The following is a 24643-nucleotide window of genomic DNA, read 5'->3' on the forward strand; positions in this document are numbered from 1 at the left end:
TTATCGGAAGTGAGTTTTCTGTTGGATATTAATTGAGTTTTCTTCAGTTTGGTTTCGCAGGTTCTGCCGTTGATGCGTTTCCGTTGCCATTGGAGTTGGCTGATGTTGTACTTGGTTACGTGTTTCAACTTCAACTGCTTTTTCAATAACCTCTTTACTACACTCATACAAAGTTGAGCAGTTTTCTCCCGACAAACTAGAAGCTGACTGCTGTGGATGAATCCTTGCATGTAGAGCACTTCATCTGCAACCCAATTTCCAATACCTGAAATATAGCTTTGATCTAGTAATAAAACCTTGATTTCAGTTTTCTTCTTGTGCAAACGCCCAGTGAATTCGTCAAGTGTCATGGGTTCAAAGAGTGCATCAGGACCAAGCTCGGATATGGGAGGCACTGATGTCGGATCTTTGAGCAGGCGAACTTTTGCAAATCTCCTTTTGTCAGTGAAAGATATCTCCAAACCATCATCTAGCTGAATAAAAAACTTTGAATATTTGGAAGGCCATTCATCCTCATCATTTACAGCAGACCTTTTGTAATTTATTACTGCAACTCCCCTGATGTATATCGCACCAGCCATACCGAATTGGAAGAAAGGAAACGACGGAAAATCGAGCTGAAGCCACATGTTCTTGCCCTTCCGGCGAGCTGCGACAATGGTTTTGCCGATGACGGAAGCTTCAAATTCGGAGTGAGAAACACCGTCGATGACTTTTGAATCATCGGCAACGATGCACTTGGTTATCTTCTTCCCGATACAGTTCTCTTCTTACAAGTACGCTACTGTTATGCTATGTACAACAAGCCTGTTTTTCTGTTATGAATGTTTTGCAGCTTAAGGTTGGTTTAAGATGGTTGCACGTGAAGGACGTGTTTGGTGGTTTGAAAATGAACGGTTATTGCAGAGGAAGAATGAGAATGACGCGTGTTTATTTTTTGATGATGTCGGCAAGCAGAAAGTCTCCTTGGCAGCAAGAGTATTGCATCCGCCTTTCCGGCCGCTTGATAAACACCAAATGTATCTTGGATTGACAGTGAACTAGGAACATAACCTTCATACCAAGCTTCCCGGTCATGTTTCATAACCAGCAGTAACAGGTATTTGGGATAACTTTGTTGATTGATTTTTTTTGGAAAAATGCCCTTCTCAGTTCCAATTTCTTCTACTTGTGATATGCCATTAAATAATTCTTCTGATTTCAGCTGGCGGTGGGCATCCATTAGACCAACTCTTATTTCTATCTGGCCAACAACACTGAGCATGCTCTTCTGAGTTTGACGGTCTTTTCAAATTCAATTCCAGCTACTATGTGAAGCGAAGACTGTTTTGCAAAGCTCATACACATCAGAGAGAGGGCCTTCAAAAAAAATACCCACAGGAAGCATGTACTCTCTTCCTTGTATCCAGAAACCAAGCCTTGCACTCCCATTACGAAGGCAATATAATTTTACCGTTAATTAGGTTTGATCAGCTCTTACGCACCTTATTACAACTGCTTTATCAACATATCCTTCCCGCTTTTCACTAAATGAACTTCGTACCGTACTCATTGGATAATTTCGTTTTGGCATAATTATAGGTCGAATATATCTCTCAAGGCCATTCACGATGAAGTAACCGCCCATTTCCGATGCCTTTCCCTTCAATGACACAAGTTTCCGGGGAGAAGCACCTCTCAAGTTGCATCGCTTAAACATTAGCATTATGGGAAACTGCCCAAAACTAAAATTGTCTTGAACAATAGCAGCATCGCCCTCATATTGAAGACAAACATTTGCTGAAAATCTCCCTGAATATGTGAGTTTTGCCTGTCTGCACTCAAATGGATACAATGCCTGCCGTGTTGAATTTGCTAATCCTTCCTTCTGAGGCGGATGAAGGGCCAGTTTTTCCAACAAAATTATAAGCTTTTTTTGATGTTGAAGGATGAGTAACCACAAAGGATTTGAGGTTGATGCTTTCAATTTAAATTTTGGCGTGAGGTCTGCTGCTAATTCCTGTTGTTGCTCTAAAGGTAAGTTTCGCAACATGGTTGGATTTCAGGTTACATTTTTAATGACTCGGGTTCATGCAGGTACGCGAGCTTTGTCCTATCATCCATTTCACACGGTGGTACTTTGGCATCTTTATGATAAATACTGGGAGTATTAACGACAATCATCTTCCCAGAAGTGCAAAGGACTTTAATTCGTTCTCTCTTAATCTCCGAGACTTCGCCGTCTATTCAAGTGATGACAGAATCCTCCAACCAAACATGGGTTTCAACTTGGAGCAATAACAGCGGCAGGGACTGATGGACTTCCAGCTTTAATCAACCTCTTGCCGAATCCAGAGCAATTTTAGCCCTTGCCGTCCATGACGAAGGTTCTCCATCTGTGCTGCAGAGAAGTTGGTTCAAGTCTCTATTTTCATCTTTTCATCACAGTTTTCTGTTGTAATAAATTTATTGTTCAACACTGCATAATAGGCTTTCATGAAACCTTCCTGAGCATCTTTTATTAGCCAATAATGAAGTTGACCGGTTTTGTTAACTAGTTCTTGTTTATCATCATCTTCAGGTACTTGTTGTTGGTATCTCCATTCTCAACTTGATTAACAGCTGAACTGCCTTTGGCTTTCATAATGTTTGATTTGGTTCTGGATGCAGGATATTGACGGCATGATGCGTCACATGTATGTGGTGTGAGGTTACTGTCACGGTTGTTCTTCCGGCAGGGTCATGGCAGGTTGTATAACGCTAACCAACAGTACCGACGGCTTTGTAATTATCAATGGAGTAGTTGGCGCACCCTTCCAGATCTGGACTTTCAAATTTTTCTGCAATGTCAAAAGGGGTCTTTCCCGCCTTGTTTGTAGCATTGATATTAATACCTTCCGTTCATAACAAGCAGCTGACATTAAGGGGTTCAGTATGGGCTGTTATTCTTCAGACAAATTGGTGGTGATTCTCCATGTACTGAGTACGACCCTTGTTTGCGGCAATATGCAATGCTGTATTGGAATTTTGTTCTACAATGAAAAATGTAGAATGGTGTATTGTATAGGGTATAGGGTTTTAGGAAGAGGATTTTGTTGTTGGTGAGTTTTGATTTTAAAATGGATTTGGATTATTGGATATTTGATTGTAAAAATGGATGTGGATTTTTAGGAATAATCCAATATTAGTTTGAATATCAATTTAATTACTAATAACAAATCAGCAAAAACCAAATTAAAAACAAATTAATCTATAATTCATTTAAAATTACTTGGATATCAACTCTAACATTCATTTGGAAATTAAAATCGATTAGAGTTTTAATCATTAGTAAAATAAACAATTAAGATTAAATTGACAATTGGAATTAAACTTAATTTGAAATTAAAATCAAATTAAAAATAAAAAAAAGAGTCAAGATATTAAAATCCATTTTATAATCAAAAGCGCCATGATCAAAAAACCTAGACAATGACCAATGTGTAACAAAAATATGGATTTGGGAATGAATGTATGCAAATGAACTTTAGGCCAAGTGCCAAACAAAATAAAAAATTCAGGACCAAAATCGGGGTATGACAGTTGCCCCTATTTAAGTATCTTCAACTAGATCATATGAAGCAGGACACTCTTCGTATGATCATAGTGGGAGATGGTTAAATACTAAGACCCGGATTTTGATCCTGAATCCACATGACATGATGTGATATGATATGATATGATATGATATGATATGATATGATATGATATGATATGATATGCATGGATGCATGATTCTTTTTTTTGTAATTTTTATCTGCTAGGGATATGATCGACCCTTGACAGGAGATGCTACTAGACAGACCAATCTGCGGGGAATGCTGACGGTCCCTAGGAAGACAGACAGGTGGTAAGAAACAAACTCGCTGGGGAAAACCAAATCCTGCTGGAGAGTCAAACACACACTGGGGAGTAATCGAAGTGGAATTTGATAAGCAGTATTCAGAGTACAAGGGATTTCGGTAATAAGTTCACATATAACTTACTAGACCCGAATAAGAAAGAAAATGTTACAACAGGTTCAAACACAACAAACAGGTTCATATATGACCTGACAATGCTGGGGAATAATCATGGAGAATAACTCTTCAGAACAGGTTCATATATGACCTGACACCGGAATAAAGCTCAACAACAGGTTCATACATGACCTGAATAGTATTGAACAAATAGAGAAAAAATCTTCAGAGCAGGTTCAAGTATGACCTGACCCCGGAATAAAAGCTCAACAACAGGTTCATACATGACCTGAATAGTATTGAACAAAAATTGGAAAAACTCTTCAGAGCAAGTTCAAGTATGACCTGACCCCGGAATAAAAGCTCAACAACAGGTTCATACATGACCTGAATGGTATTGAACAAAAATTGGAAAAAACTCTTCAGAGCAGGTTCAAGTATGACCTGACCCCGGAATAAAAGCTCAACAACAGGTTCATACATGACCTGAATAGTATTGAACAAAACTGGAAAAACTCTTCAGAGCAGGTTCAAGTATGACCTGACCCCGGAATAAAAGCTCAACAACAGGTTCATACATGACCTGAATAGTATTGAACAAAAATTGGAAAAACTCTTCAGAGCAAGTTCAAGTATGACCTGACCCCGGAATAAAAGCTCAACAACAGGTTCATACATGACCTGAATGGTATTGAACAAAAATTGGAAAAACTCTTCAGAGCAGGTTCAAGTATGACCGGACCCCGGAATAAAAGCTCAACAACAGGTTCATACATGACCTGAATAGTATTGAACAAAAATTGGAAAAACTCTTCAGAGCAAGTTCAAGTATGACCTGACCCCAGAATAAAAGCTCAACAACAGGTTCATACATGACCTGAATAGTATTGAACAAAAGTTGGAAAAACCCTTCAGAGCAGGTTCAAGTATGACCTGACCCCGGAATAAAAGCTCAACAACAGGTTCATATATGACCTGAATGGTATTGAACAAACAGAGGAAAAAATCTTCAGAGCAGGTTCAAGTATGACCTGACCCTGGAATAACAACAATTGGACTCTGACCGTAAGCAATGGACTACAACCAGCTTTTAACGGATTTTGCCAACAACAATTGGACTTGAAAATGACCATGAAAACCGGATGTTGGTTTAAGGATACCAAAGACAAACTGGAATCAAAGGTCAAAGGATCATAGGATCGACAACAAGACCTGAGTCAATACAAAATGAGCACGAAGTATATTTCGGCTATGCATGATTTGAATTTCCTTTTATGCATGATATATGAATGATCATGATTATGAGAATGCTGACACTGGGCAGACTGGGAGTTTGTAAAGGCTTTTCATGGAAGCTCATGATTCCTCAACACCGAGAACTCAACCAAAATTTTTATGATAGATGTTGTCAAAGGAGGATTCTATCCAGTTTGATAGCCACAGCTTAGCCAATGGATCCTTTTGGAGGATTAACGGATCGTGCTAGCATAATTTTCGGGCACTCGTCTTAAACTCAATAGTTGTTGACGTATGGCAGAATTTGTTTGAGCAGTTTGAAAGCACGAAGAAAGAGGTTCTTCCCCTCTGTGGCTCATCTTGCCCCAGTCTGTTGGGACTTCGGAAATGTTCACCTTGAAAGTGAGTTTGGAAACAACTTGCCATGAGACTACCTCGAGATGGCTTGCCCCAAGTGTTTGAAACTTGTAATGGTCTTGACTACCCAAATGTTGGAATGGTAGACTCTTGATTGATTGTCCTTTGGATAGCTGGACTCATTGAGCTCTGAGGTGGCTTGCCCCGGTCTAAGTCTTGAAGCAAATTACTCTTGGTAAGATGACCCTTAGGGTGATTAGCTCGAATTAACTGATGCTCAAAGTGATTTGCCCCTGACTAGACTTCTTTCACTTCATCAAGTTTTCTCAACTGTATTTGGAATTTCTTTGATGCTAAGTGTTGACTCGCAAATAAGATTGTGCATTCAAAAAATGGTAATTTTAATGCAATGTTTATGCAAAAATTTGATCTCAAAGTTTATTGATATGAATGGGTGAAATACAGTGAACGAGTCGTTGATAAGAACACAATGGTGATCAAGTCATTCACAATATGCAAGTTGGTGTCATCACATGATTAACAAAAATCGTTTGGAGTTAAGTTAACACAACCTTGTTATAGTATGCTTTCAAAATAAACCCTGCCTCAATTAGGTCTTTTAAGGGTTGTAACGTGGTCTGGTTCACGGTTTTTTTTAAACAAAAGGATATAAGGCTCAAAATTTATTTTTACCCACCCCTTCTTCTTGATGATCTCCAGTTCCTACGTTCAGTTAATTCAATACACGCATTCGACTTCGAAGGTTCGAAGGTGTGATGAGGATTCAAGACGAATTTTCTTGAAATGGCAGTCACCTTATTTTTTTTGTTTTGTTGAGGATTTTGGTGACCTCTTTTGATTGATCTTCTTTATCCCTAATTTGGCCTGGACCGCTTCTCTGAAGCTTTTGGTTCATCGGGATGCCCTAACTTTTGCCTAAGTCATTTTGTGGTATTTGACCTAGTGGGCTTTTTTCTATTTTTTTAAAGGTGTTGACTGCCACATTATTGGTGGATAAGGATCAACCAACACTAATTTTAGCTTTTCTTAACTTCTTCGACATTTCAACATGTGCACGAAGGATAACATGTGGTTGAACCCAATTGGAGGGTATACATATGGACGATCTTTTTGAAAGATCGAATGCACGATCAAACTATCTGAACACAACTACCCTGCCCCAGGTTAAGATTAAGGGTTTTAGATCCGAAATAAACACCAACTTCTAGGCTCAAAGTGGTTGACTAGGGATTAACTCCTTATCTCTTCAGTGTTTGGGGATTTGAAACAATGCCTTACATCATCGACAAGGTTTTACTCAAAAGCATACCACAACAATTTCAGGTGTTTTGTTTTCATCATCCTCCTTCCAATCTTTGTTAACACAACGGTTTGATAAACAAAAGTGAATGAGAGCAGTATTTTTGTTTTTGTTTTTTAACATAAATGAAAAACGAGTGAATACGAATGGATTAATTCAAAAGATGCATAAACATTTCATTAATCTTACCAATTCAAAGAAAACAACAATGCTTAAAAGCAATTAACAGTCAACATGCAAGGAAACTACAAAAGAAATGCTGAAACAGCCAAATGATTGCCAGCTTTGGGGAATGACTTCTTCAAACTTGAAGGTTGGGATCAACAAGCTTTTTGACATTGGCATGATGATCTTCAAATTCTTTTCCTTCAATCTCATCGTTGAACGCAACCTTCTTGAATCCACTACTCACTTCTCCTTTTCTTTCATTGGTATGGGTCGTGACATTGGAAATCCAAGGCGGTATCTCAATACTCTTACCAGGAAACAATGATAGCTCATTAGCCACATCCCTGACATCTTCCTTGATCAGCTCTTACACACCTTATTACAACTGCTTTATCAACATATCCTTCCCGCTTTTCACTAAATGAACTTCGTACCGTACTCATTGGATAATTTCGTTTTGGCATAATTATAGGTCGAATATATCTCTCAAGGCCATTCACGATGAAGTAATCGCCCATTTCCGATGCCTTTCCCTTCAATGACACAAGTTTCCGGGGAGAAGCACCTCTCAAGTTGCATCGCTTAAACTTTAGCATTATGGGAAACTGCCCAAAACTAAAATTGTCTTGAACAATAGCAGCATCGCCCTCATATTGAAGACAGACATTTGCTGAAAATCTCCCTGAATATGTGAGTTTTGCCTGTCTGCACTCAAATGGATACAATGCCTGCCGTGTTGAATTTGCTAATCCTTCCTTCTGAGGCGGATGAAGGGCCAGTTTTTCCAACGAAATTATAAGCTTTTTTTGATGTTGAAGGATGAGTAACCACAAAGGATTTGAGGTTGATGCTTTCAATTTAACTTTGGCGTGAGGTCTGCTGCTAATTCCTGTTGTTGCTCTAAAGGTAAGTTTCGCAACATGGTTGGATTTCAGGTTACATTTTTAATGACTCGGGTTCATGCAGGTACGCGAGCTTTGTCCTATCATCCATTTCACATGGTGGTACTTTGGCATCTTTATGATAAATACTGGGAGTATTAACGACAATCATCTTCCCAGAAGTGCAAAGGACTTTAATTCGTTCTCTCTTAATCTCCGAGACTTCGCCGTCTATTCAAGTGATGACAGAATCCTCCAACCAAACATGGGTTTCAACTTGGAGCAATAACAGCGGCAGGGACTGATGGACTTCCAGCTTTAATCAACCTCTTGCCGAATCCAGAGCAATTTTAGCCCTTGCCGTCCATGACGAAGGTTCTCCATCTGTGCTGCAGAGAAGTTGGTTCAAGTCTCTATTTTCATCTTTTCATCACAGTTTTCTGTTGTAATAAATTTATTGTTCAACACTGCATAATAGGCTTTCATGAAACCTTCCTGAGCATCTTTTATTAGCCAATAATGAAGTTGACCGGTTTTGTTAACTAGTTCTTGTTTATCATCATCTTCAGGTACTTGTTGTTGGTATCTCCATTCTCAACTTGATTAACAGCTGAACTGCCTTTGGCTTTCATAATGTTTGATTTGGTTCTGGATGCAGGATATTGACGGCATGATGCGTCACATGTATGTGGTGTGAGGTTACTGTCACGGTTGTTCTTCCGGCAGGGTCATGGCAGGTTGTATAACGCTAACCAACAGTACCGACGACTTTGTAATTATCAATGGAGTAGTTGGCGCACCCTTCCAGATCTGGACTTTCAAATTTTTCTGCAATGTCAAAAGGGGTCTTTCCCGCCTTGTTTGTAGCATTGATATTAATACCTTCCGTTGATAACAAGCAGCTGACATTAAGGGGTTCAGTATGGGCTGTTATTCTTCAGACAAATTGGTGGTGATTCTCCATGTACTGAGTACGGCCCTTGTTTGCGGCAATATGCAATGCTGTATTGGAATTTTGTTCTACAATGAAAAATGTAGAATGGTGTATTGTATAGGGTATAGGGTTTTAGGAAGAGGATTTTGTTGTTGGTGAGTTTTGATTTTAAAATGGATTTGGATTATTGGATATTTGATTGTAAAAATGGATGTGGATTTTTAGGAATAATCCAATATTAGTTTGAATATCAATTTAATTACTAATAACAAATCAGCAAAAACCAAATTAAAAACAAATTAATCTATAATTCATTTAAAATTACTTGGATATCAACTCTAACATTCATTTGGAAATTAAAATCGATTAGAGTTTTAATCATTAGTAAAATAAACAATTAAGATTAAATTGACAATTGGAATTAAACTTAATTTGAAATTAAAATCAAATAAAAAATAAAAAAAAGAGTCAAGATATTAAAATCCATTTTATAATCAAAAGCGCCATGATCAAAAAACCTAGACAATGACCAATGTGTAACAAAAATATGGATTTGGGAATGAATGTATGCAAATGAACTTTAGGCCAAGTGCCAAACAAAATAAAAAATTCAGGACCAAAATCGGGGTATGACAGATAGCTTTTGCATCGATGTGATCGAAGACGCTATTTTAGAAGTTTCAAAGCATATTCATGAGATATCTCCTATGGAGTTAGCTCTTGACGACTCATTGGAGGTTTTCACCGTTGAAGAAGAGCTAGCTCTTGAGGAATGCTTAAAGGAACTTGATAGTTTAGACGACCTACAACCGTGGGAAGTAGAGGAAGAAGACTTGAAGAAGGAGGTTATTGACGAAAAAGCGCCTATTGAATTGAAAATACTACCCTCTACTTTGAAGTATGTATTCCTAGATGAGACCGAGGCAAAGCCGGTCATCATAAGCAACCTTTTGACAAATGAAGAAGAAGCCCGTCTGATCACTGTGCTAAAAACAAATCAAGAAGCCATGGGTTGGACTCTTTCCGATCTAAAAGGAATTAGTCCCTCCTATTGCATGCACAAGATTTTGATGGAAGAGGATTTTAAGCCGGTAGCTCAACCACAACGCCGCTTAAATCCTACCATGAAGGAGGTTGTTCGAAAGGAAGTTGTAAAGCTGTTGGATGCGGGGATGATTTACCCGATCTCGGATAGTCCATGGGTTAGTCCTGTGCACGTTGTTCCGAAGAAGGGTGAAATTACCGTAATCCGAAATGACAAGGATGAATTGATCCCTACTAAAGTTGCAACGGGGTGGAGAATGAGTATTGATTATAGGCGGTTGAATACCGCGACTCGAAAGGACCATTTTCCACTCCCGTTCATGGATCAAATGCTCGAAAGACTCTCGGGCCAACAATACTATTGTTTCTTGGACGGCTACTCTGGGTATAACCAAATTGCGGTTGACCCGGCCGATCATGAGAAGACGGCTTTCACGTGTCCGTTTGGAGTGTTCGCATACCGAAAAATGCCCTTTGGGCTGTGCAATGCACCGACGACTTTCCAACGATGTGTGCAAGCCATTTTTTCCGATCTGATAGAGAAAACAATGGAAGTCTTCATGGATGACTTCTCGGTATTTGGTGGGTCTTTTAGTCTATGCTTGGCAAACTTGAAAACGGTATTGGAAAGATGTGTGAAGACCAATCTGGTGCTTAATTGGGAGAAGTGTCACTTCATGGTGACCGAGGGGATCGTGCTTGGCCACAAAGTCTCTTCAAGGGGGCTTGAAGTGGATAGAGCTAAGGTTGAAGTGATAGAAAAGTTACCTCCTCCGGTGAATGTGAAGGGCATCTGAAGCTTTTTGGGGCACACCGGGTTCTATCGGCGCTTTATCAAGGACTTCTCAAAGGTGGCTAAGCCTTTGAGCAATTTGCTAGCCAAGGACCAGGTATTTCTCTTAACCGATGATTGTTTGCAAGCTTTTGAGACTTTAAAAGAAAAATTGGTTACCGCTCCAATTATAGTCGTTCCCAATTGGAATGAAAATTTTGAACTAATGTGTGATGCGAGCGACTACGCAGTTGGAGCGGTACTTGGCCAAAGAAAAGATAAAACTTTTCATGCGATACATTATACAAGTAAGGTTCTTAACGAGGCTCAAATAAACTATGCCACCACGGAGAAAGAACTACTTGCAATAGTGTACGCGCTAGAAAAGTTTAGGTCTTATCTTATAGGGTCTAAAGTCGTAGTGTATACCGACCACGCGGCGATTAAATATCTGCTCACCAAACCGGATTCGAAGCAAAGGCTCATCCGTTGGATCCTCTTGTTACAAGAATTTGATGTGGAAATTAAAGACAAGAAGGGATCGGAAAATTTGGTGGCGGATCATTTATCCCGCTTAGTGAATGTGGAGGTTACAGCGTCAGAGAAGGAAATCCGGGAAGAATTTCCTGATGAAAAACTATTTAAAGTTCAAGTTAGGTCGTGGTTTGCAGACTTTACGAACCACAAGGCTAGTGGTTTTGTGCCTCCCGACCTAACTTCGAACCAAAAAAGGAAGTTTCTTTCGGATGCCAAGTATTATGTTTGGGATGACCCGTACTTGTTTAAGTTGGGTAGTGATAACCTATTAAGGAGATGCGTTACTGGCGATGAAGCGCAGAGCATCCTTTGGCATTGTCACAACTCGCCTTACGGCGGGCATTATAATGGGGTGAGAACGGCCACTAAAATCCTTCAATCGGGATTTTATTGGCTCACTATTTTCAAAGACGCACATACCCATGCGCAAAGTTGTGATAGTTGCCAGAGAAGCGGAGGGATTGGTAAGAGAGATGAGATGCCTCTCCAAAATATCCAAGAAGTCGAAGTATTTGATTGTTGGGGCATCGATTTTGTAGGATCATTCCCGCCCTCTTATGGGAACGAGTATATGCTTGTCGCAGTTGATTACGTTTCTAAGTGGGTTGAGGCGATTGCCTCACCTCGGGCGGACGCGAAAACGGTGATAAATTTTTTGATGAAAAACATATTTTCCCGTTTCGGAACCCCCCGAGTGTTGATAAGTGACGGAGGGTCACACTTTTGTAATGCACCGTTAGAAAGCATTTTAAAACATTACGGTGTATCACATTGGGTGACAACTCCGTATCACCCACAGGCGAATGGGCAAGCCGAGGTCTCTAATCGAGAGATTAAGAGAATTCTCGAAAAAACTGTGTCAAATTCGAAAAAAGAGTGGTCCCAAAAATTGGATGAAGCGTTATGGGCATACCGTACCGCCTTTAAAGCTCCAATTGGCCTAACTCCCTTTCAATTGGTGTTTGGTAAAACTTGCCATTTGCCGGTTGAATTGGAGCACAAAGCCTTGTGGGCCCTGAAATTTATAAATTTTGAAAATGATTTGGCCGGTGAGAAAAGGAAGGTGCAACTGCTTGAGTTGGAAGAGATGCGCAATGCCGCATATCACTCAAGTTGGTTGTACAAAGACAAGGTAAAAAAGTACCATGACAAAAAGCTCCGAAAGAAAGAATTTGTGCCGGGACAGTTGGCCCTCTTGTTCAATTCCAGGTTGAAGTTATTCCCCGGAAAGTTGAAATCAAAATGGTCCGGGCCATTTCGGGTCAAAGACGTTAAGGAGTACGGAGCTATTGTCATTAAGGACCTAGAAAAGAAGGATAGTTGGACCGTGAATGGCCAACGTTTGAAAGTTTATCTCGGCGGTCATGTGGATCGCGAGAGCTGTGCAATTCCTTTGGATGCTCCTCTGTGAGCATCGCACCGTCGAGCTTAGCTGACGTTAAACAAGCGCTTGTTGGGAGGCACCCCAACATTGTAAGTATTTACTGTTTTCCTGTTCTGTTGTATTAGGTTTCCACTTGTTAAAACCATGCTGTATGTACCTGGATTGCTGCCTTTGGAAAAGGCAATTGCTGTCATGCTCACTAGGCGAGGCAGTAGCGAGCTGATTCGCTAGCTGCTCGCTAGGCGAAGCAACAGCGAGCGCTGCTTGACAACACTTATTTAAAATCTCAGCAGGCCACTCATTTTGGCCCAAACACAACTTTTCTGTTTTTGCAACTCTGCTGAGGCAATTTAACCGAGCACTCTCCACACTCTCTCATTTTCATCTCTCTCACAAACACAAACCCTAATTGGAAGATTGCAAACCTTACTCCACTTCACATTTCATTCAAATCGTTTAACTGAGGTTTGCCCTACTACAATTTTTGTATGTTTGAGCTCTGTTTATTTCTAATTTGAATGACATTTAGGATGAAGTTGTTGGTATGGGAAACTTTAGGTTTGCATGTGGGATTTTAGGTTTTGCAATTGGGAATTTTAGGTTTGCATGTGAATCTGTAATTACCAATAGCATAAAACGTTTCTTTAATTGATAGATCATTAGGTTCTGAAATTGAAACCATTAAAATGTGGGTTTTGGGAAGATTTCTCTGAAAATGCTGCAGAACCCAAAAACCCGTAAGGTTCGCTAGCAACTCGCTAGGCGAACTAGGGGCGAGCATTCGCTGCCACTTCGCTAGGCGAAGCAGCAGCGAGCATGACAGTTCTTTGATTTCTGGTTTTGCTGTCTAATCTGTTTTGTGTATGTTGCTTCCTCTTTATGATTTTGCAGATGGAATCTAGATCCGGCGCTTCAAAGAAGAGAAAGGGAGGGAACACTTCCCGTCCCGTAACAATACAGTTTGATACCGACAAGTTTGTCGGCCCGAAGCAGGCTGCACGGTACATTGCTTTGGAGAAGCGGAAAATTCTACCGGAGAAGAGATTCATCATCAACCCTCAAGGCACAAACAGAGCATTCGCCGGGTTGATTGACACAAAGAAGTGGGATCGGTTAATTTCCCCACTCGAGCACTATGATATCGCAACGGTACGTGAGTTCTATGCGAACGCACTACCGGATGATGACGAGCCGTTTACTTGGACATCTCGAGTGGCCGGCCGTCCCGTTGCGTTTGATCGGGATGCCATTAACCGAGTCCTAGGTGAACCGCTCAAGCTGGGAGCTGAGGAGAGAGACACCTACCATACGGACTTACGGCTTCACCGGGATATTGAAGCCATTTCTGCCGCCCTGCTATTAAGAGGGAAATCTGTTGAGCTGAACCCATCTGGGGTTCCCATGAGGTATCATAGGGAGGACATGACTCCCTTGGCTCAACTGATTCTGCTGATGATGCTGACAAACATCCAACCAAAGTCCCACACTTCTACTGTGCCGATCCCAGTGGCACATTTGGTCCATTGTATCCTCACCAACGTCCAGATCGATGTGGCGAGGATTATTGCTAATGAGCTTAAGTCCGTGATTGAGAGCGGGCTAAAGTCGAGGGCTCGTGTGAATTGTCCCCTGGCTTTCCCGTGCTTAATCATGAGTTTGTGCATTCAGGCAAGGGTAAGGCTACCCTCTCGGGGTCAGGTAAGGATCCCGTCGCCGGTCGATGACCATTACGTGGCCAAATATTGCAGGGCGAAAAATGTTAGAGACAGTGCTGCTGCAGAGAGTACCCAGGCTTCTGATGGTCCTGGTACTTCTACTCCTGGACCAGATCCTTACCTGCAAGCTGTCTGTGATTACAACTGGGACTGGATGGCGGCTACGCAGCGTGCCATGATAGATATGCACGATTCTATGCAACGGTTACAGCTGCAGGGAAGTGACCCCACCGGTGCTCATTCATTGATGACGCGTGAGCAGTTTCTGCTTAACGCTAACTGGCCTGTGGACAGGCCTGTGTATGGTGAGGGGGCGGGCGCTGGTGCGTCTTCGGGTGCTGCAGCTGATGATGATGATGATGAGGCTACCGGTTCTGAAGCCGGTAGCGAGGAGGATTCTGAGCCCTTGGAGGGTTAAGTTATTGTATTTTTCAGTTTTTATGTTTATTTCTATTGTATTTTCGGATTCTGTATTTTGACTTTGGTTTTGTACTTTTGGGGTGTTTTGTCCCCCATGAACAATTTTATATTTTGAAGTATTATTATTATTTATGTTTTGAATTTTGTTTGTTTAATAAATTTTTGGTTGGTTGAGTGGCAAACCTTCTAGATTGGTTGCTCCTCAAAGAAGTACCCAATGAAGGTGCATCCGAGCTTGGATGGCAATGATAAGAATAAACAAGTGAATGAGGCTAAGGTACATGGTTACCTCCGGCTAGAATTTTAGAATGCATTAAGAACTTTACTCTTTTTGATAAATTGAATATTGTCTTTTTGCAACATAATTGAATGAATGTTTCATCTTAGAACTTAAAACCACAAATTGTGAGGAAACCTCCATTGTACACTTAAATGCTGGATTCTAATAAGTTTTGTTGATTCATTTGATTCATGCTTTGTCTTTTATTATTGTGAATATGTGGAAGCAATTAGAAATGATCGAGGCACTTGTTTTCTATCGAGCACAACTACATCCAAAAACAACTTACCTGTGAGCAGAGAGAGTATTCGTTAACCCCTTTGAGCTTAAACAGTTGAATCTCAGCTTGAAATAAAGCGAGATTTCAAAAATCTTTTTTTACAACCCGGAAAATCTTGATTATTGTTCTTTTGCCGTAAAAAGTTAAGAGCATTCACTTAGGGTGAGTAAGAAATAAGTTGGGGAGAATCGGTAAGTACCACAACTCTTAAAAAAAGAAAAACCGAGCAAGCATTGAAAATAAAAATATAGAAAAGAAACATCTGTTTTGTAAATATGATGTGAAAGAAAAGAACAAAAATAGAAAGAATGAAAATGAATGCTTGCTTGGAAGAAAAATAGTGAAAAATAAAAATTGAGTTGTGAAATAAGAGTTGTGAAGGTTTCAAATAAGAAACAAATGGAACGAAGTCGAGATGTGTGAATAATGTACAGTGAATGTCTCTTTTGCATCGGCAATTTCGTTTTCAATGGCCTTAGAAATGACCCTTGTTTGTTAACCTAACCAAGCTTCAACCGAAAAGCCCTTAGTGATCTTCGTGCTTCCACATTACCATTTATAATTGTTAGACATTGTATGAATCGAATTGATTTCTTCATTATTTGTTAGAGAGTGAGATTATTCCCGCGGTTGCAAACGCGTAATTTCTTCATTCCTTATTCGAAGAGGAGAGATAGGGTGATTCATTCAGAATAATATTGTTGTAGATAGATAAATATTTCGCATTGCTATTAAGTTTTAGTTCTTGTGTATTATTTTATTCGAACCGTTGGAAACTTGTATATGCTGATTCGCTTGTGTTTGAGCCGTTTTATCCAACTTCGGAGAAACCATTTTCTTAAAGCAAATCCTCTTGTCCTTCAAGAGGCATACTTTGCTTGAGGACAAGCAAGAATCTAGTTGGGGAGAGTTGTTAGATACCCAAAAGTGCTTATTTGAGCTATCAAATATGGGTATCTTTCACTCCATTTCCTTGCTAAAATGTCGAAACCACCTTTGTTTCAGATGAAATGCAATACAATGATAATCTATCTTGGTACCTTTGATTTGTGTGTTATTGTGCAGGAAGTAGGCATGAAATATTAGAAAATGAAGACACAAGAAATGTGGCAAAGGGATCAAATGAAACAAGCATTCATCAGCTTCCTCGCTAGGCGAGGACTGTGGCGAAGGACTCGCTAGGCGAGCGTCCAGCGAGCGTGCAGCGAAATGCTCCAGTATTTAACAGAGGCAAACATCACCACACTCGCTAGGCGAGCTTCCAGCGAGGAGTGTGGCGAACACGTCCAGACTTGGTGAAAAGCGCAGCCAGCACTCACTCGCTAGGCGAGCCATTAGCGAGCTCCCAACGAGGATTCCAGTAGCAAAACCTCTCAACCTCGCTGGAGCGAGGGTTGAAGCGTGCCCTTCGCTAGGCGAAGGTTTTGTTCGCTAGGCGAACATGACAGTCTGAGATAGGCTGTTTCTTTGGGCGCAGGTGCCTCAGGTGCCCAATTTAGGGGTTCGCTAGGCGAAGCAGTCTGCTCGCCTAGCGAACATGACAGCCCAGTAGCTGCTCTATAAGTAGCAAGTGCCACTTTTGAGAGCCATACCTTATTTTTCCTACTTTTGTACTTTTTCTAGATATTTTACAACATTGTTCCAAGAATCTTTTGTGACCTAGATTTCATTTCTCTTCATCTCTTAACCATCTTTTACAAAAAGAAGGTGGATTCCCATCCAATCTTGATTATTCGACTTGGATGTTGATCAACCTTCTTCCGAAACTTGCCGACCAAGCTACCATGAAAATGAGTAGCTAAGTCCTCCATTTGTCAAGGTTAGATGTAGATGATCATTAGCTTTGTGTGTAAATGTAAGGATCTTCATTTGTAAACTCTTTAATGGTGAATCTATGATGAAAACTTTGTTCTTATTCAAAACTCTTTGTGTTGGTTTACGATCGAGAGATGTTTACCAACTCTTAACCTAGGTTTTCATCCAATCTTGTTTGTTAGCTAGAGATAGTAATGAATGATTTTGTTCACCATAAGGTTGAACCAAAAAGTTGTCATTTTGATAGATTGTGTTAGAGATAAACAATGGATCAAAATGGGAAACTCACAATGTGTGTTCGAGAGAAACACATTGGGAGGACTTTGTGAAATAATTTATCATCTAAAGGAGTTTATAAGATTGTTGACCGAACAAATACATGCAAAGTGATCGTTGAACCCTAACTTTGGCAATATTTCTCAAATATTCAAACCAAAACTTTTACCGCATTTTATTACATTTTATGCAAGACACTGTGACAAACACCAAAACCCTATTGTTACCTTAAGTTAAGAATTAATACAACCATCGAAAGGCGGTGATATCTTACAATCCCTGTGGATACGATAACAAAAACCCGACACTTAAAATTACAATCAACAATAATCACATGTTCCCTTATCATTTTAACATAGAATTTTAATCAAGAATTTTGATTAACATTAACATGCTCCCTTAGGATTTTTAACCAGATTTGATCCACCATAACATGTACCCTTAGATTAGCTTGATTAACTCTAACCATTAGATTATGACTAACCTAAAATTCTAACTCATTTCAACCCCATGATTTAAATTGATCAAAAGAAATTTCGATCAGTTAAATCCTTTGAACCTGTATAATCCCACAGTCTAAATCGAGTGACCAAAAGACCCTTGGTCACTTAATAAGACTTTTATTTAAGTTGTGGCGCTCGAAGCCCCAAGTCAAGATCTCCAATTAAGGCATCCTCAGTCACATCAAGCAGCGGATTATACAAGACAAATCAAAGGTCAACACTTGGTAAATACGATTCAAATTGTACGAAACGAGCCTTAAGTAATAGGGAATGACGAGAAGGAGTCTCTCTTATCCTCGTCTAGAGAGACTTTGTGTATGGGGCGTATTCCCCAAATATTCAAAGTGTTCGCCCTTATTCATAGACTTTAGTACGATACGAATCGATTAAACTACCAATTCTTCTTCATACAAGGCAACATCAACATAAGGATCAACAACGAAGATTCTTCACCAACAACTTGCCAGTTAAGAGAAGTATCATGCGAATAGAGCCTTAAGTAATACGAAACGATGATATGGAGTCTCTCCTATCCTCGTATAGAGTGACTTTGTGTATGGGGCGTATGCCCCAAATATTCAAAGCATTCGCCCTTATTCATAGACTTTAGTGTGATTCCTATCAATTGACTGTCAAGTCTCTCATTTCATATCTCCATTATAAACACTTCAATTCATTTCTATTCAATCATTCAATCACATTCTTTTGCCTCCGATCATCCTTGTTTTCACCCCTAGTGGGCTGAACTACGAAAGCTCTGATTTCCTTATTGCAGTATAAGGATACGTAGGCAGGAGAATTCAGATTCTTCGCGAGCTACCTTATCTATTGATCTACCCTATTTATCCATCAATCATTCTCCATTCATTCAATCGATACCATCTTTTTGAAATCAATGATACTTCTCCTTTGACTCCTTGTCTATCCTTTTGAGATGTCTTAACGACAGTCCACCTCATCAATTGAGAGTTGTTTAGGGCTATGCCTGAACACTTAATTCAGTATTTCGTTTTGGCTTTACCCTATAGTGGCGGTCTAACTAGTCCACGTATGGGTGAATGCCTACCTTGCTCTTTGATTCAGAGTCTATCCCCTTCTTGGATCCAAGATACTATCCTTCGTTGATCTCGAACTGTTTGTTCCCCATCCAATGATACATTATTCCTTATACTATACAATACTGCAATCATTCCTTGAATTGGTGTTTGTCTTGTGAGTCCCCCGTCGCTTAGACAAATATCTCCCTCCTTGTTTCATGGCAGTTAACCTTTTGATATCATTTTGTTGGTACAAGTTATAATTTTCATCACTGTATGTCTATCTCTCTATTCTCGTGGTTCTGAACTACGATTGCTTTGACTTTCTCATTGCACAATAAGAATACGTAGGCACGAGGATGCGAATCCTTGGCGAGCATACTTCTAATTATTCCTTCTTCCGCCTTGGGGTATCATCCATCTCTTCACTATTCATCACCTACCTTCGATCATAAATCGTTCACTCAGTGACATATTATTCCTTTGATATCGAGATACACTTTCTTTTGGATTCCATGCACATCCTTTTAGGAAGTATAGCGAATAGTCCGCATTTCTACCTAGAGTTGTTTGGGCTACACCCTCAAACACTTAATTCCTTCTTTTTTGGATAAATACCCTATAGTTGCGGTCCTACTAGTCCACATATCGGTTAAAGTTGTTTCCCTCTATGGTGTGAATCTCATTTCTTTTATAGATTCCAATACACTTTTACCTTTCAATTTCAAACAATACTTCTTCAGTCACTTATTTCCAAATATTCAATTCTGTGACTTCGGTCACTTTATTCCGTTTATCTCCATGATGCACTCGTATTCTACCTTCATTCACTTCCTGTGATATGTCAGCTATCTTTGAGCCAAATACACTACCTCTTTATGCTCCTTCTTGCGTCACCTTGTGAACCAAGAGGTGTTTGGGATTGTGCCCAAACACCCATTTCTTCGTCTTTTTGGCTTTACCCTATAGTGGTGGTCCTACTAGCCCATGTATTGGTAATAGCCACCTTACTCTTGGGTTCATATTTTCACTCTTGTTGGAGCTCAAAACACTATCCTTTGGTTCAGACCATACCTTGATCACACTTCTTTCCATCTCCCGCCTCTAGTTCCTTGAACTAAGAAGCTCTGAATTCCTCATGAGGGCCCCAATCCTCACCGAACACTTTATCTATTTCTTTACTTTCCCTTCATTCTTTTGCGAGTAAAGTTTAGATATAACACTTATTCGAGCGAGAACAATCAAAATGGTTCCCATGGATTACCATGGATGTTTGGGGTGCTAATACCCTCCCCTTGCATAACCGACTTCCTTACCCAACATATCTCTTTCCCCCGGGTTTTATCGATGTTTTTCTTTTCCTTCTGGGGATAAATAAAGTTTGATGGCGACACTGTTGTATGTTCGAGTGTGCGATACTTTCGGATATATTTCCGCTAGCTTCAGCTGGCGACTCTGCTGGGGACGTGCTTCTTGGAGCATTTCCTAGTCGCTAAAAGGAGTCAAGCCTAGTTTAGGTTGTTTTCTAGCTAGCTTTTAGGTGTTTATCTTTATGCCTTATTCGCTTTACATTATTCACTATTTACTTTATTATTACATTCTGGCATCTTGGATATCTATATATGTTGTTGTTTGGGCTGGGTTGATGACACATGTGAGAGAAGATTTATAATCGAGCTTGAGTACACACACGGGATAGTAACGTGACTGACTCGTGTTTCACCTCCGTGGAGTTATTCCGTGATTATGGTTGACACGAGACGTCACACCTAGAGTAGATCCTTTTGGGAGCATCATTGTCCGACGAGTCATTCGTCCAAGACAATGGTATCTCAAATTGGGTCGTTGACTCTAGGGACCTTTTAGGACCACCCTTTAAGGATAGTACATACCTGTGAGGGGAATGTGGATTTTTCTTGCAGGAAACCAAGACCCTTCATACCCATGTTCTTGTGTATATGTCGAACCTTTGAACCTGCAACAAACAGATTGTACAGCTTATCCAGAGCATTTCAGAATTCTGATTATATGATACCCTGCCATCATTGCATTGCATAATATCATTACATCATTACATTAACCACTACATGTTACATTTGCATTTTTCAGGGACCTACTGTGCCAGTTGCTATTGTCAGTGCAGTCATGGAAAAGACCGACCGAAGAAAAACATATCAGTAGAAAATTGAGAGACTCCAAAGTCGTTGAATTGAGAAAGCTCAGCGAATTTCTGACTGAAGATTACCGAGTAGCCTTCAAACAAGCCTATGACAACCTGTTAGGAGTTTTGTCTACTAAGGAAGACTCATAAATGATGTTCACATTAGTGCATACACACACACACGCACGCACACACACACACGCACGCACACACACACACACACACACACACCCATCCACCCACGCACGCCCGCACGCACACACACACACACGAATTGAGAAAGCTCAACGAATTTCTGACTGAAGATTACCGAGTAGCCTTCAAACAAGCCTATGACAACCTGTTGGGAGTTTTGTCTACTAAGGAAGACTCATAACTGATGTTCACATTCGCGCACACACACACGAACACACGCACGCACGCACGCACACACGCACACACACACACACACACACACACACACACACGCACACACGCACGCATACACGCACACACTCACGCGCGCGCACACACTCACGCGCGCGCACACACACACACACACAGATATATATATATATATATATATATATATATATATATATATATATATATATATATATATATATATATATATATATATATATATATATATATATATATATATATATATATATATATATATATATATATATATATATATATATATATATATATATATATATATATATATATATATATATATATATATATATATATGAATTCATGCATCATATCTCAACATTGAAACCAAGAACATACAAAGAATTTTCTCATCATCTTCAAGCTTTTCTCTTCATACTTTCAACAATTACACATAATCATTTTTGTTTAGTGTTGTCATATCAAAAAATTCACCTTACCTTTCGCAAAGTTCATCTAGGCCACTAACCCTAGTCATATGCATGTCTTCATATCATTGATATCATCTGCATAACCATGGTCCAATACAAGAGGCTTGTCTACATGCCATGTTTCCCTTGTATACTACCACCTCCTATGCAAAGGCTTCCTCCTTAGCTAGTACAAGAGGCAACCTCTCATGTATGGAAATTATATAGGGATGTGATATCTTAATATATTAATTCATGTATCCCATTCTAGTCTCCTAGTCATTCATGATAGAATAACCATTGTCTTATGTATACAACACATGGTCCAAGTATTCAACATACATATGATCAACCATCTCTCAAGTAATGGTAGGCCTAACATAGATGACATGGTGCCCTATAATAGGCCTAACATAGATGACATGGTGCCTTATAATAGTCTACATGTAAACAAATTGGTGCAAGACTCGCTCCGGTAGGTATTAAACCATACACAACTTGAATATGATCGGATAAGAATAAAGTAATCAAACAAGTGTGTGTCATGATGAGTAGTGTAGGAGTCGAACCACGCATCTTGCAGTAGTAGCCGATCATGACGCTCTTTATAGGATTATGTAAAAAGATGTCATTTAGTTAAAATAAAAAAGTTAGCACAAGGCTCCTTCTTTGTGTACTCCCGTCCATCAATATTGGACAATCGTGGATGTATCCATGCTTGTACCCATATATACTAATGAATTGTTTTAACAAATAATTATATAATTAAATAAATATGTTACCTAAAGTAGTATCATATATCCTACCAACTCCCTTATAATGAACTTTTTTATAGCATTCAAATCATTATACAAATAAGGCATTACAAAAGTGCGCTCGACATAACAATTAATCATACATAAATCTTTGAAACACTCCAAATAGACCATGCGAGTTTAGATGGAACTTTTGTCCGAGAAGATGGTTGATTCCACCAAATAAATGAGATACTCGTTGCGATTTACTCTGGAAAGATAGTCATTAACCTCACCAGCGTCCTTTGCAGCTACAAGGTGTCTCACAAACTCAAGTTTTAGATAGTTGGGTCATGCATGGTCCCATTAGTCTTTTGAACTTCGAATATATTACGCTAACTCTCTTATCGAGCTAAGTCTCAATTGCTCTTAACATAATTTCTCAGCATATTATTCATATTCATCACTAAAATTAATAAAAACATAAACTAATAAGTGAATTTGACAATAAAAAATAAAGAATTGCATATCGGCCTCCAATTTACTTAATTTTGAATAATGAAACTTAAATGCATGATCTATATTTGAATTATAGAATCCGAATCCAGGTTGTATGACACATTCTCGAATTCTATAGTCTGAATGTTACTAGCAACCTAAAAAAAACTCAATCAATAAATTAAATAAACAAACAAATAATGTGTACCAATTTATTGAATACACGATGATTCAAGCAAAATTTGATTAAGAAAATGTGACAATAAAAATATTTTAAATTCCGGGCAAAAAAAGAGAAAAGGAGGTTTCGTGAATTATAAAAAATATTCGACTTTTAGGATCCAATCATTTAAAATACACGCTTCAAATTTTTAAAAATTAAAATAATATTTTTAAGTTTCGAAGAGATTCTAAGAACTTTCAGTGAGAAAAAAAAAACGTTTTGATTATTACAAAATTGTTTCCTAACGGTGGAATTGCCTTATTTGTGGTTCATCAAATTAGTATTGCACTAGGTTGGGCCTAATATTGTGCAAGGTCCAATTACAATAAAAAAAATACAAATATAAAAGAGAAACACTTTCATCACTTCTCCCTCCCCATAATATATATATATATATATATATTTCATGAACATAAGAGGATAAACTAATGTTATTTTGTTGTCGGCCATTACAAAGGATAACAAATTTATGTGCCTTCAAGTGCAAGGCATTATTACAATGTGGTCCATAAAAGAACATGCAATTCTAATGGAACCAATTGAGTAGCCAATTTATTGAATTAAAAATAATTCTAATTGCTTACATTGAAAAGGGAACATAGAAGTCTTTTTTAATAAAAAAAGAGATGATATTGTTTTTTCAGTTGTCTATGTTGCATAGCTCTACTCGATGTCGATTGTAATAATGTTGAAGATGGTACCATTTGTTTCTTTCAACTGGAATGAAAACAAAATTTTGGTCTTACAAATTTGGCTTGGAGTTAAACTTATACATTGCTATATGAAACTCAAAACAAAAAACTTATCAGACCTAGGCCTGCTGTGTCCATGCTCCATGTCACATGGGTTTCCATTCAACAAAATGTTAATATAAATGATATCTTTGTTATCTTTGTTGCGTTAAGGATTTTATATTCAACTCGTTACAATGTGAATTAATTACAATATTGTATAAATTTTGTTTAATGTATTTGTACTATGACCTTTAGAACCGACTATTCCTCTCAATCGAAAGACACCATGTTGCGGTCGTTATGAATTTATATTGTGATTCTTTTGTCACTATTAGATTAAACAAGAAAATACTTTTTCTGTTGATAACTGATTTTTTTGGCATCCTAAATCATGATAACATATTTTTTTATAAATATCTAGTAGCAATTATCCAAAAGTGTAGTCTAGTCTAGTGGTATGAGTTGAAACCCTGAAGAGGTATTGTGAAAGAGGCCATCTCTGTTGATC

At 39.0% G+C, this 24643-nt stretch overlaps 1 pseudogene; it reads right to left on the bottom strand.

The window, feature by feature from the left end:
* Positions 1-2032, bottom strand: LOC127137078 (formamidopyrimidine-DNA glycosylase-like; annotated as a pseudogene).
* Between the last annotated feature and the right edge of the window lie 22611 nt (positions 2033-24643).

Source organism: Lathyrus oleraceus, chromosome 4 (genome assembly GCF_024323335.1).
Source record: "Lathyrus oleraceus cultivar Zhongwan6 chromosome 4, CAAS_Psat_ZW6_1.0, whole genome shotgun sequence".
Lineage (NCBI taxonomy): Eukaryota > Viridiplantae > Streptophyta > Magnoliopsida > Fabales > Fabaceae > Lathyrus > Lathyrus oleraceus.